The 10,000-nt window shown below is 39.1% G+C and overlaps 1 protein-coding gene across 1 annotated transcript in view; it reads left to right on the forward strand.

The window, feature by feature from the left end:
• Positions 1-10,000, forward strand: part of SK (small conductance calcium-activated potassium channel) — a 910,124-nt gene that overhangs the window by 83,501 nt on the left and 816,623 nt on the right. The window contains exon 2 of the mRNA XM_070142366.1: positions 1,337-1,409. The gene's annotated coding sequence lies outside the window, so the exon portion shown is untranslated. The remainder of the gene's footprint in view (positions 1-1,336; positions 1,410-10,000) is intronic.

Consider the following 10,000-nt stretch of genomic DNA (forward strand, 5'->3'; position numbering starts at 1 on the left):
TGGGCCATTGGTCACACAGAGGTCAAAGGTCACCGTTGTCCGTGAGTGTTAATCGATTCGGAATTCTTGTCAGAATTATCCAACCGAAGGGACGAAGCGGGGGGGGGGGGCAGGGAGGAGGTAGGACGGAGGATGGGGAGGGGGGTGGAGTGGAGGAAGAAGGGTTGAATGGGATTAGGAGGGAGGAGGAGGAGGAGGGAGAGAGAGAGAGAGAGAGAGGGGGTGAGGAGGAGGAGGAGGAGGAGGAGGAGAGAGAGAGAGAGAGGGAGGAAGAGGAGGAGGAGAGAGAGAGGGAGAGAGAGGGAGGAGGAGGAGGAGGGAGAGAGGTAGAGAGAGAGGTAGGGAGGGAGGCAGGGAAGAGGAGGAGTAGGAGGAGGAGGAGGGCAGGGAAGAGTAGGAGGAGGAGGAGGGCAGGGAAGAGTAGGAGGAGGAGGAGGGCAGGGAAGAGTAGGAGGATTAGGACGATGATATATAGAGGGGGGAGGAGGTGATTAGCGTGACCGAGAAGGAAGAAGATGAAAGGGGAAGAGGAGTACGAGGAGTAGGAAGATGAAAGAGTGTCTGAGAGGATAACGGATGAGGGAAAAGGAAGAGAAAGGGGGTGGGGAAGAGAAAGATTGAGAATGACACAAGAGAAGAGGGGGGGGGGGGGTATGAGTTGGAGGAAGGGAACTAGGACAGAGTAACTAAGACCACAGCGAAAATAAAGAGAAGGAGAAAAAAAGAAAGTAAGAAAGGGAGGAGAGGTAATCAAGCGCGTTTTTTTTATATCCATCACAATCTCAATCATCAGAATTAGAAGAGATGCAAAAAAACATCAAATAAAACCACACGGATCTTCCCACGAAATCCAACAAACAAACACACACATAAACAGACAGACAAACAGACAAACAACAAAAAAACAGCGAGTTCGTATTGCTCTTTCTACGCTGATGTTTACAGACCGAGATTAACCGAGGCATACACGTAAACACGGACACACGACCAACAGGAATTAAGGTAGAAGACGGGGTACGAACAAACAGTCATACGAACACGGGTTATGGAAATGTATTTACTTTATGCATAAATTAGATTAAACTTTACGTAATATAGCCGTTTTGCTGCAGGAGTTATGGTATTTTCTTGTATAAGCAAACTTACTGCAGCTTGCTAGTATATAAGGTCCTACCATATTTTCTCATACGTTCAATATATCCTATATGCGTCATAACTTGACACAAACTAAACATGAAAACGTCATATCACTTTATGTATAAACCATTTCTAAGAGAACTGTCATACCAGGCCATTTGTCATTCTGCCACTAACACTGCCCACTCCTTACCGACAGAACGTGACAGCCTGGCGACATGACAGGGCGCAGGCAAGGTTAACTCTCCAGCTTCTGGTGACGTCATGACAAGGTAAGAAGGCTGGTTTTCTTTCTTTCTTTTTTCCTATTTCCTCCATTTTTTCTGCTTTCTCTCTGTCTTTGTCTCGGTCTCTCGGTCTGTATGTCTTTCTCTCTCTCTCTTTCTTATTCTCTGTCTCTGTCTCTTTCTTATTCTCTCTCTCTCTCTCTCTTTCTTATTCTCTCTCTCTCTCTCTCTTTCTCTTTCTTATTCTCTCTCTCTCTTGCCATCCTATCTTTTTTCTCTCTCTTTGTTTCTCTCTCATGTCACCCTTTTGTTTCTCTCTCATGTCACCCTCCTCTCTCTCTCTCTCTCTGACTGAGGTGCCGTAGCCGTAACGAAGCGACACCGAATGAAGTGCATCATCACTGCATCCTAAGGAGAAGTTATACTCGATGTAAAGTCTTTATGGTGTCCTTTTAAGAGTGAGGATGCGTTAGTTACGTCTGAGTTTCGCTTCCCCTTTGCATTGGATGTCTTTAATTGCGTCATTAGGGTTTGTATTATTGTCGTAGCGTTTTAGTGGAATAACATTTTTTTTGTTGCATTTTAATGGTGATATCGTCTAAATTCGGGTATTTTTTTCCGTGAAGGTGTGGTTATAGCGTAGGTTTATAAGGGCTATTTTCCCTATAAAAGAAAGGAAGAAGCGATTGTTGTGTATTTTATGCAAGTTATCTCAAGGGTTGAACAATGAATTTGTTGACTTTTATGATGTAAAGGAATGTTTGACTTGTTAACCTTGTGGCAGTTTATGCGTTTAGTTGTTGTTGTTGTTGTTGTTGTTGTACGTTGCCATTGAAGAGCTAAAGCAAATTTGTATTTTTTCTTCTACTGCGACGCCATTACAAAGCAAAATCATGCTTTTGTTTATCTTATAACGTCAGTAAAAAGGCTAAGCATAGTTTAATTTTTCTATCCAATAAAACGTACTAAAGATTAAGCAAGGTTTTTTTTTATCTCTAATCTTATGAAAGGCAAAAACAAATTCAAAGAGAAAGAGAGAGAGAGAGAGAGAGAGAGAGAGAGAGAGAGAGAGAGAGAGAGAGAGAGAGAGAGAGAGAGAGAGAGAGAAAGAGAGAGAGAGAGAGAGAGAGAGAGAGAGAGAGAGAGAGAGAGAGAGAGAGAGAGAGAGAGAGAGAGAGAGAGAGAGAGAGAGAGGGAGAGAAAGTGAGAGGCATATAAAAATAAAACTTGATTTCTTCCAGTAATCTCCGGAGACGTTTGCAGTATCTCGGACACATCGGTCTAATATCCCGAAGATCAAAGACCAAATTCCTCATCATAGGTCGTAAACACTGCATGTATGTTTACTTTGTTTACTTTCAAAACCATTAAAAGATTCACTAGGTAACAGTTTTTTTTTTTTTTTAATTTTCACATCCTCATTTCCAACAATTTACACAGATTAATCATATCTATGGAAAAAGAATCATGTTAATTAACACAGTAAACCGATGAACAATGTAATAATCAACATTTCCCGATTCTGTCTTCCGGAGAAGCAATGGAGCTGGATTTATGAATTCCGGGATGTGAATCTGTGTGATGATACAGCATCCCAATTGATATCAATAACATGGAAAGAGAAGGAAGGATATAATATAAACAGGGTGATGATGGTGGGGGTGGTACTGGTGGTGGTATTGGTGGTGATAGTGAAGGTGGAGGTGGTGGTGGCGGCGGAGGTGGAAGTGGTGGTGGCGGCGGAGGTGGAAGTGGTGGTGGCGGCGGAGGTGGAGGTTGAGGAGGAGGAGGTGGTAATGGTGGAGGTGGAGGTGGAAGAGGAGATTGTGTAGGTGGTAGTGGTGGAGGTGGACGTAGAGGCGGTGGTGATAGTGGAGGGGGTGGAGGTAGAGAAGGTAGTGGTAGTGGTGGGGGTGGAGGTGGCGGTGGTGATGTGGGTGGTGGTGATTGCGATGATGATCATGATAATGATGGTGGTGGTAGTGATAATGCTGAGAAGGGGGAATGAAGATGAAAAAGAACAATAGTAACAAGCATAACTACTACAACTACTGCTACTATATAGTTAGTACTCCTGCTTCTGCTTCTACTACGTGTTGCTGTTCCCACTAAACTTTTTAATCACTGCTACAACTGCACAGTTAACTAGCGATACTACTTCGGAATTATTACTTCAACCATCCATCTTTTCTGCTACAACAGTAAATACTTTTATCCTTCTTACCAAGTTCTTTGTAATGTGGTAAAAAGCATACTTTCTTTAATCTCCATTATATCCCCCTTTTTAAAACGTTATTCTTTACAAATTCTCTTTTTTTCTCTCTCTCTCCCTCTCCTCCTCCGCTTTCTCCCGATCATTTTGTTATCGACGTCGTCTCTTTTTAACCTTATATTAACATTATTTATAAAAAATTATCGCATATCCCCTCCAGTTTCGAGAAACAGCATATGTGTATACAAACGACGAAGAAAAACCCACATTTAACACAACTGCAAACAACTGTACTTTAAACCTACAAACCGTAACGTATGTAGAATCGAATCTCACCCACATGTACCACGTGGGGTACACACATGGCCTTTAAAGTACACACACTGCAAACCGAATATATACACGCAGTCACACGTGGAATGTATTTCACACGCGAAACAAAAATTCTTTCAAATTTATATCTGAACTTTGGCTTCTAGTCAAAGCGATGTGCGGGTGTATTTTGATATAAAGTGGTATTTCAGATTAAATGTTTTATCTGCAAATTGGATGTAATCTGCTTTTGTTTTTGCAATACTTGTTAATTGATGGAGTGATTGAAAGATACTTCTGATGCAATACAATATATTCAAATGCGGTGTGTTCTCTCGAAAGATAAAAGAAATGAATATACATGAACAAAACCAGGTGAAAAATACGAAAATGAGACAGCAGGTCTTCCTGACGTCATCCCAACCTACTGCCGAAAAAAGTTGCCAATGACGACAGCTTTTTTATGGGTTCAAGGAATCGGCGATCCAAGGTTTGGTTCGTGAAAGTAATAGGAAGTAACGCGACACAACCGAAGAGAATAAAATGAAGGGAAGAAATAAACAAGGCTGAGAACACGAACTTCTGAAAGTGAGCAGGAGGACGCTTTCATTTGCACCCATTAAAAGAAAACGGAAAGCCGCTTATTTCCAAGTTAAAAGAAAATAGGAAGTCGTTTGTCACCGCGCCGAGATTCGAGCGGAAACTAATCTATCCTTGATAAGATCGACGCAGCATCTAGAAGAAACTCGTGTTTAGTCCGTTTATGATCAAGGATATTGCCGCCGGCTGGAAGTTTCAGAATGTCTCGTTTGATCAGAGTTTCGCAAACAGGATCCTAAATATGACCCCTTCGTTTCCGCTTTCTGGGGAGAAGTTGTAACGAATTTGAATACGAACGAATCTTTCTCGGATCTTCGGCACTCGTCCACGAAACCAAACGAGCCGACGGTATGTTGTCCCTCCCTCTGCAATGTCTTTATTGCTTACGCCAGCTTCCCACTTTATGGTTCCATTTGTGTGGATATATTGTTTATCAATAACGGTTCTCTTTTCAGATCGCTATTTTCTGTATGGACGTCGCGATATACATTTTCTTTGAAAGGAAACGAAAGTGCGGTTTCATTTTGGAATGGAAACGATAGTCGATTTCGGCATTGTTATTCGTGAAATGCAGGCAGTTGCAAATATGTATTTTTATCGAATCGGTGCTTGTTCTTCTTCTTAAATAACCCATAATCATCTAAAAAGAATGATTCTTTCCAATATCGGAAGGTTTGGGAAATCCGATAACAGGTGAAGATCAACCGCACAAAACATTTCCGAGAAAACACGGTTAACATATAACAAAGGCCAATAAAGAGTACAAATTCGTATGGAAATGAATTCATTTGGAATGTACGAACAAAGATCGTTGTGACAAATGAACAAATAGTTTTATCATATCTTCATCTTAAATGCATATTGGTAATTCTTGAACAACATCGAAAGATCGGTTATGTCTCTTGCATTCTAAGGTTATTCGCCCCCATCCTTAAGGTTTCTTCTAAATACATCCATCTTCTGCTTCTTTAAGTGATCCAGGGCTCAAGGAGTCCATTTACCTTAAAATAAATGGGTGATTCTGAATGTCCTTAATTTAAGACACACTATAAGCAAGCAATCATGGAAATATGCAGTGATGAATATACATTAATCACATATTCATGAAACTGCATCTGTATCAACAAAAAACGTGTATATTAATGATTACGACCGTTCCAAGGGAGCAGTATATATAGGCCTACACGAAAATTAATGTACTACATTATAGCAGAACGAGACAAGGAAAATAAGTATTGATTTGAGTAAATGAGGTTATATGTCATTATGAAAGTGTATGTTCTAGAATTATTTTGTCGTGGGAATGAGTGTGAGGCGAAGGCATGGCGTGTACAGTAATGGAATGACTAAAATAAAAATAATCATTATGACAATGATTATGATAATGGTAACGAGAATATTGATAATAATAATAGTATTCATAATAAGAGTAATGATGATAACAGTATTGATAATGATAGTAGTAATGATAATATTAATCATGATGATTGTGATGATGATGGCGATAGTGATAATAATGATAACAATAACAATGATACTAATAACGAGTAATAACTATAATCATAATAATAACAAATAAGTAAACTTTAACAAACTATTCACCATCACACTATAAAAATTGCATATGGAAACGAATGGGTGGTTTTGTGTATTAGTAACGCACTTTTGGAAATGCATTTATCACATCACTGCAATTTAACCAGAGCGAGGACCCATCACCCGTTCTACACTCATACTACGGTCTCATTAGCATAATGGCGATAATAGCTTGTAAATCGGTTTGGTGTCAGGCTGATTTTTCATTTTAGTTGGCATTATTTGGTATAATATATTTCATGTTGATGCTATGTTTTGTTAACACTTGCCAATTTCGCAGCGTATAAATAAACATTACTCTCACTCAGTGAATAAACAACCGGTTGATCTTAACAAAATGCTCAACAAAGATATATCACTTTATAAGCAAACAATACAATTTGCCCAACGACAGGTCACCGTGTAAACAAACAATTTAAAAATAATATCAGAACCACTTATATTTTTTTTCAATTCAACCTCAATGTCAAAGCGGATATACGATTGAATGCCAATTAATCTAGCATAAACAAGAGTTCGAGTTCATTTATAAAGAGCCCTTTTGGAATTCACACTGGACATCATAGGGCATTATAAAGTTAATGTGTTAAAAAAATATATTTTTTCCTGTTCGTCTTTTATCATATTTATAGTTCCTATTCCTGGTTATAGGCGTTGGAATACAGAAAATAAGGTGAGATTTCTTTTGTTGCAATTTTATTACTTTAATTTCTATTTTCTATCGTTACTGCAAATGCTAGATACTGAACGTATTTAATGATGTCCCATACCTTTGCAACGTTTCCTTTTCATGACTAGAACATTCCTTTATATACTTGTAAACATTTACAGGGCCATTAAACAGGAAGTACAAATTCTAATTCATTTTCGTCTCTCCCCCGCCCCTCTCTTGATGTGTGCTATATTCTAAAGAAAAAACTATTCACGTTCTCTACGATGTAATTCACAGCATGGATCTGAACAAATATCGCATTTACATATTCTGTTTAAAGTTTGCATTTTAACGTTTTGCGTTGACTGATTTTTTTTTCGTCGTTCACATTGTTTACATTAAGAGCGACGCGCTAACCGCACAACCCATTACTGCGGGATGTAAACTAGTTCCTGTATTACTACGCGCTTGTGAAAAGAACTATATTGCAAACATCAAAGCCTACTCTTATATGTTTATGTATTTCATATACTCTTTTAAAATCCTTGTCCATCTTAACATTCTCAAATATATCATTGACATTATTCTTAATAAAGATCTTTGGCGCGTGTGCATTTGCACATTGCACGATTTACGACCAGTCATCCTTAGACAGTTATACGAGACAGGTGTAGTTGATGTTTCGTGTCGATTACGTTTTTTTCAGTGCAGTATTAATGCAGTTTCTTAGGAAAAGTGTTGTGGTTGTAATGTGGTGTAATGTTGTGTTGACTCCAGGCCGTGTTTTTATCAGTGCAGTGTTAATTCAGTTACCAATAAATGTGTTGTGTTTGTAGTGTCGATAGCGAGTGATTTTTAAAGTCAATATAGTGATTTTTAAAGTCAATATAGTGTTAATGCTGAAGAAATAAGCATTCGTTTTCGCCATAGTGTTATGTTGAAGAAAATCGAGTGTCTCGAGTGGTGAAAAAGTGCGGATTATATACCAAGCAGGTCGAATCCAACTAGCGGAAGTAAAGGAGGATATAATATCTGCGTTTCTGTTTACAAAGGTATGTAGTTTGTATGTTTTGAGTAAGCAAATCAAGGCAAAAACGCATTATTCGACAATCTGTAACAAAAAGAAAGATTCTTTGCCTACGGATAACTTCCCCAAGTGATCCATGAGGCGGTTAGGTTAGGTTAGGTTAGGTTAGTGGTGTAGATGACCCCGGGTAAGTCCCTGGGGGAGGAATTGGGTTAGAATGAGTTTAATGGTTGGAACTATTGTATCAAAATCACGGGTGTCAGAGGGAACGGAGCGTATGGATAAAATTTGATAATAGATACTACGGGAGGTAGGAGGCAGGCGTGGGTTATGTTGGTATGTAATACATGAAGTTTTATGGAAAGACGAGTGGATTTCCGTAGAGCTTCCTTAAGTCGCTTCGGCACGTGGATTTGCATTATTGGTTGGCGCGAGTTTTGTTCCCGTGTATTAATTTGATTTGAATTGATATATTTAAAACGAATTTTTAGCCCTTGTTCATTCAGTGTCCGTCTATCCCCCCAAATGTTCTTGATATATTCCATGTCCTTCCCTGTTGACGATTGTATCAGGTCTAGTTTATTTATTATATTTAACGGTAATTTTACCAATCAAGTTCACTTGCTATATGTATACAAATAATTCTTATAATTGGCACATTTTTACACGGAAAATGAGGGAAATAAACACCGTAGCAGGTAAGCTTTCTTATAGACGAAGTTCTGAAAAGAATGTTATTATTCGCAAAATTTCCTGATACTAAATAAACCTTCACAATTCTTCTGTACATAACAAATTAATATTTATTTCTCGTTACGCTGAAGTTGTGTGCTCGGCAAACGTGCCTGCAAACTGTAAAATCTGTTAGGTCATTAATTAACGGGTTGGCTAAATTACCTCGTTTAAAGTTTATGTATTGTTAACACGCAAATTGCTTTTTTTCCTTTTTTTGTTCTTCGGGCGAGTTTCATTACACGTGCTTGTTTGCGTCATTTTATTGGTGTTTGCTCGACTTGAAGGGGTGCATGTGTATAGGCCTATGCGTTTAATCATTCACGTACACAGGCAAGCACCAACACACACAAGTACACACATATGCTCTCACTCTTACACACAAGCATATCCGTACACACACACATACACAAGCAAACACAATCAGTCACACACTCGCGCACGCACATAGTCATAACAAACACGCGTACAAACACATAAGCATATCCAAACACACAAACACATACATACTAACATACACAGCACACACACACACACACACACACACACACACACACACACACACACACACACACACACACACACACACACACACACACACACACACACACACACACAAAACATACCAACGCACACGCACTGAAGGTATGTATATGTATGTGTGTCGACATACGTACACAAATAACCGGGCAGTGGATAGAGTTCACAGTCTCTGAGCCTAATGACCTTAAACCTCTTACCTTTCCAATCCTTCCCAAGAATGAAAAAAAGGTTCTAGCTAGTCCAAATATTACACACAAATATATCCGATTTATTTTATTTTCGATTTTTGTTTTTCTAATTATTACTATTATTTTTTTTTTTTGTAGTTGTCACTAGTTAGTCTCGCTAAATGATAGTCGATGATCCGGCAAAATTGTTGGCGATACTTTTGCATTCGATGATATTGCCGAAATATGTTGCCAACACGCTGTCACAGTCTGGAGTTGCCATGTCGGGGTTTTATTGGTCCACGCAGGGTACGCCTAGATTATTCGAGAATGACTGACATCTTGTCGTCGGAATGGATGTGTTTGGGGGGGGGGGGTAGAGCAGAAGGGTGAGAGGGGGGGAGGGGTCAAGAGGGCATGGAGTGGGGAAGAGTCAAGGGTGAATAGGGAGAAGGTTTTAAAGAGAATGGGGGTTGGGAATGCGTGTTGAAAACGGTATTGAGGAAACTTATATATATATGTATATATATATATATATATATATATATATATATATTGGATATCTACAAATAGATATACATTCACACAGATGCAGACACACACACACACACACACACACACACACACACACACACACACACACACACACACACACACACACACACACACACACACACACACACGTCATTGCCAGTGAAAAACTACATTTGAATAGGCAATCATCGCACGTTTCCTTATCAGAAGTAAGTGATGAAAAGACCAATGTCATTTAACGCCTATTAGATCAAGCAGGTT

The sequence above is a fragment of the Penaeus vannamei genome, chromosome 29 (assembly GCF_042767895.1).
Source record: "Penaeus vannamei isolate JL-2024 chromosome 29, ASM4276789v1, whole genome shotgun sequence".
NCBI lineage: Eukaryota > Metazoa > Arthropoda > Malacostraca > Decapoda > Penaeidae > Penaeus > Penaeus vannamei.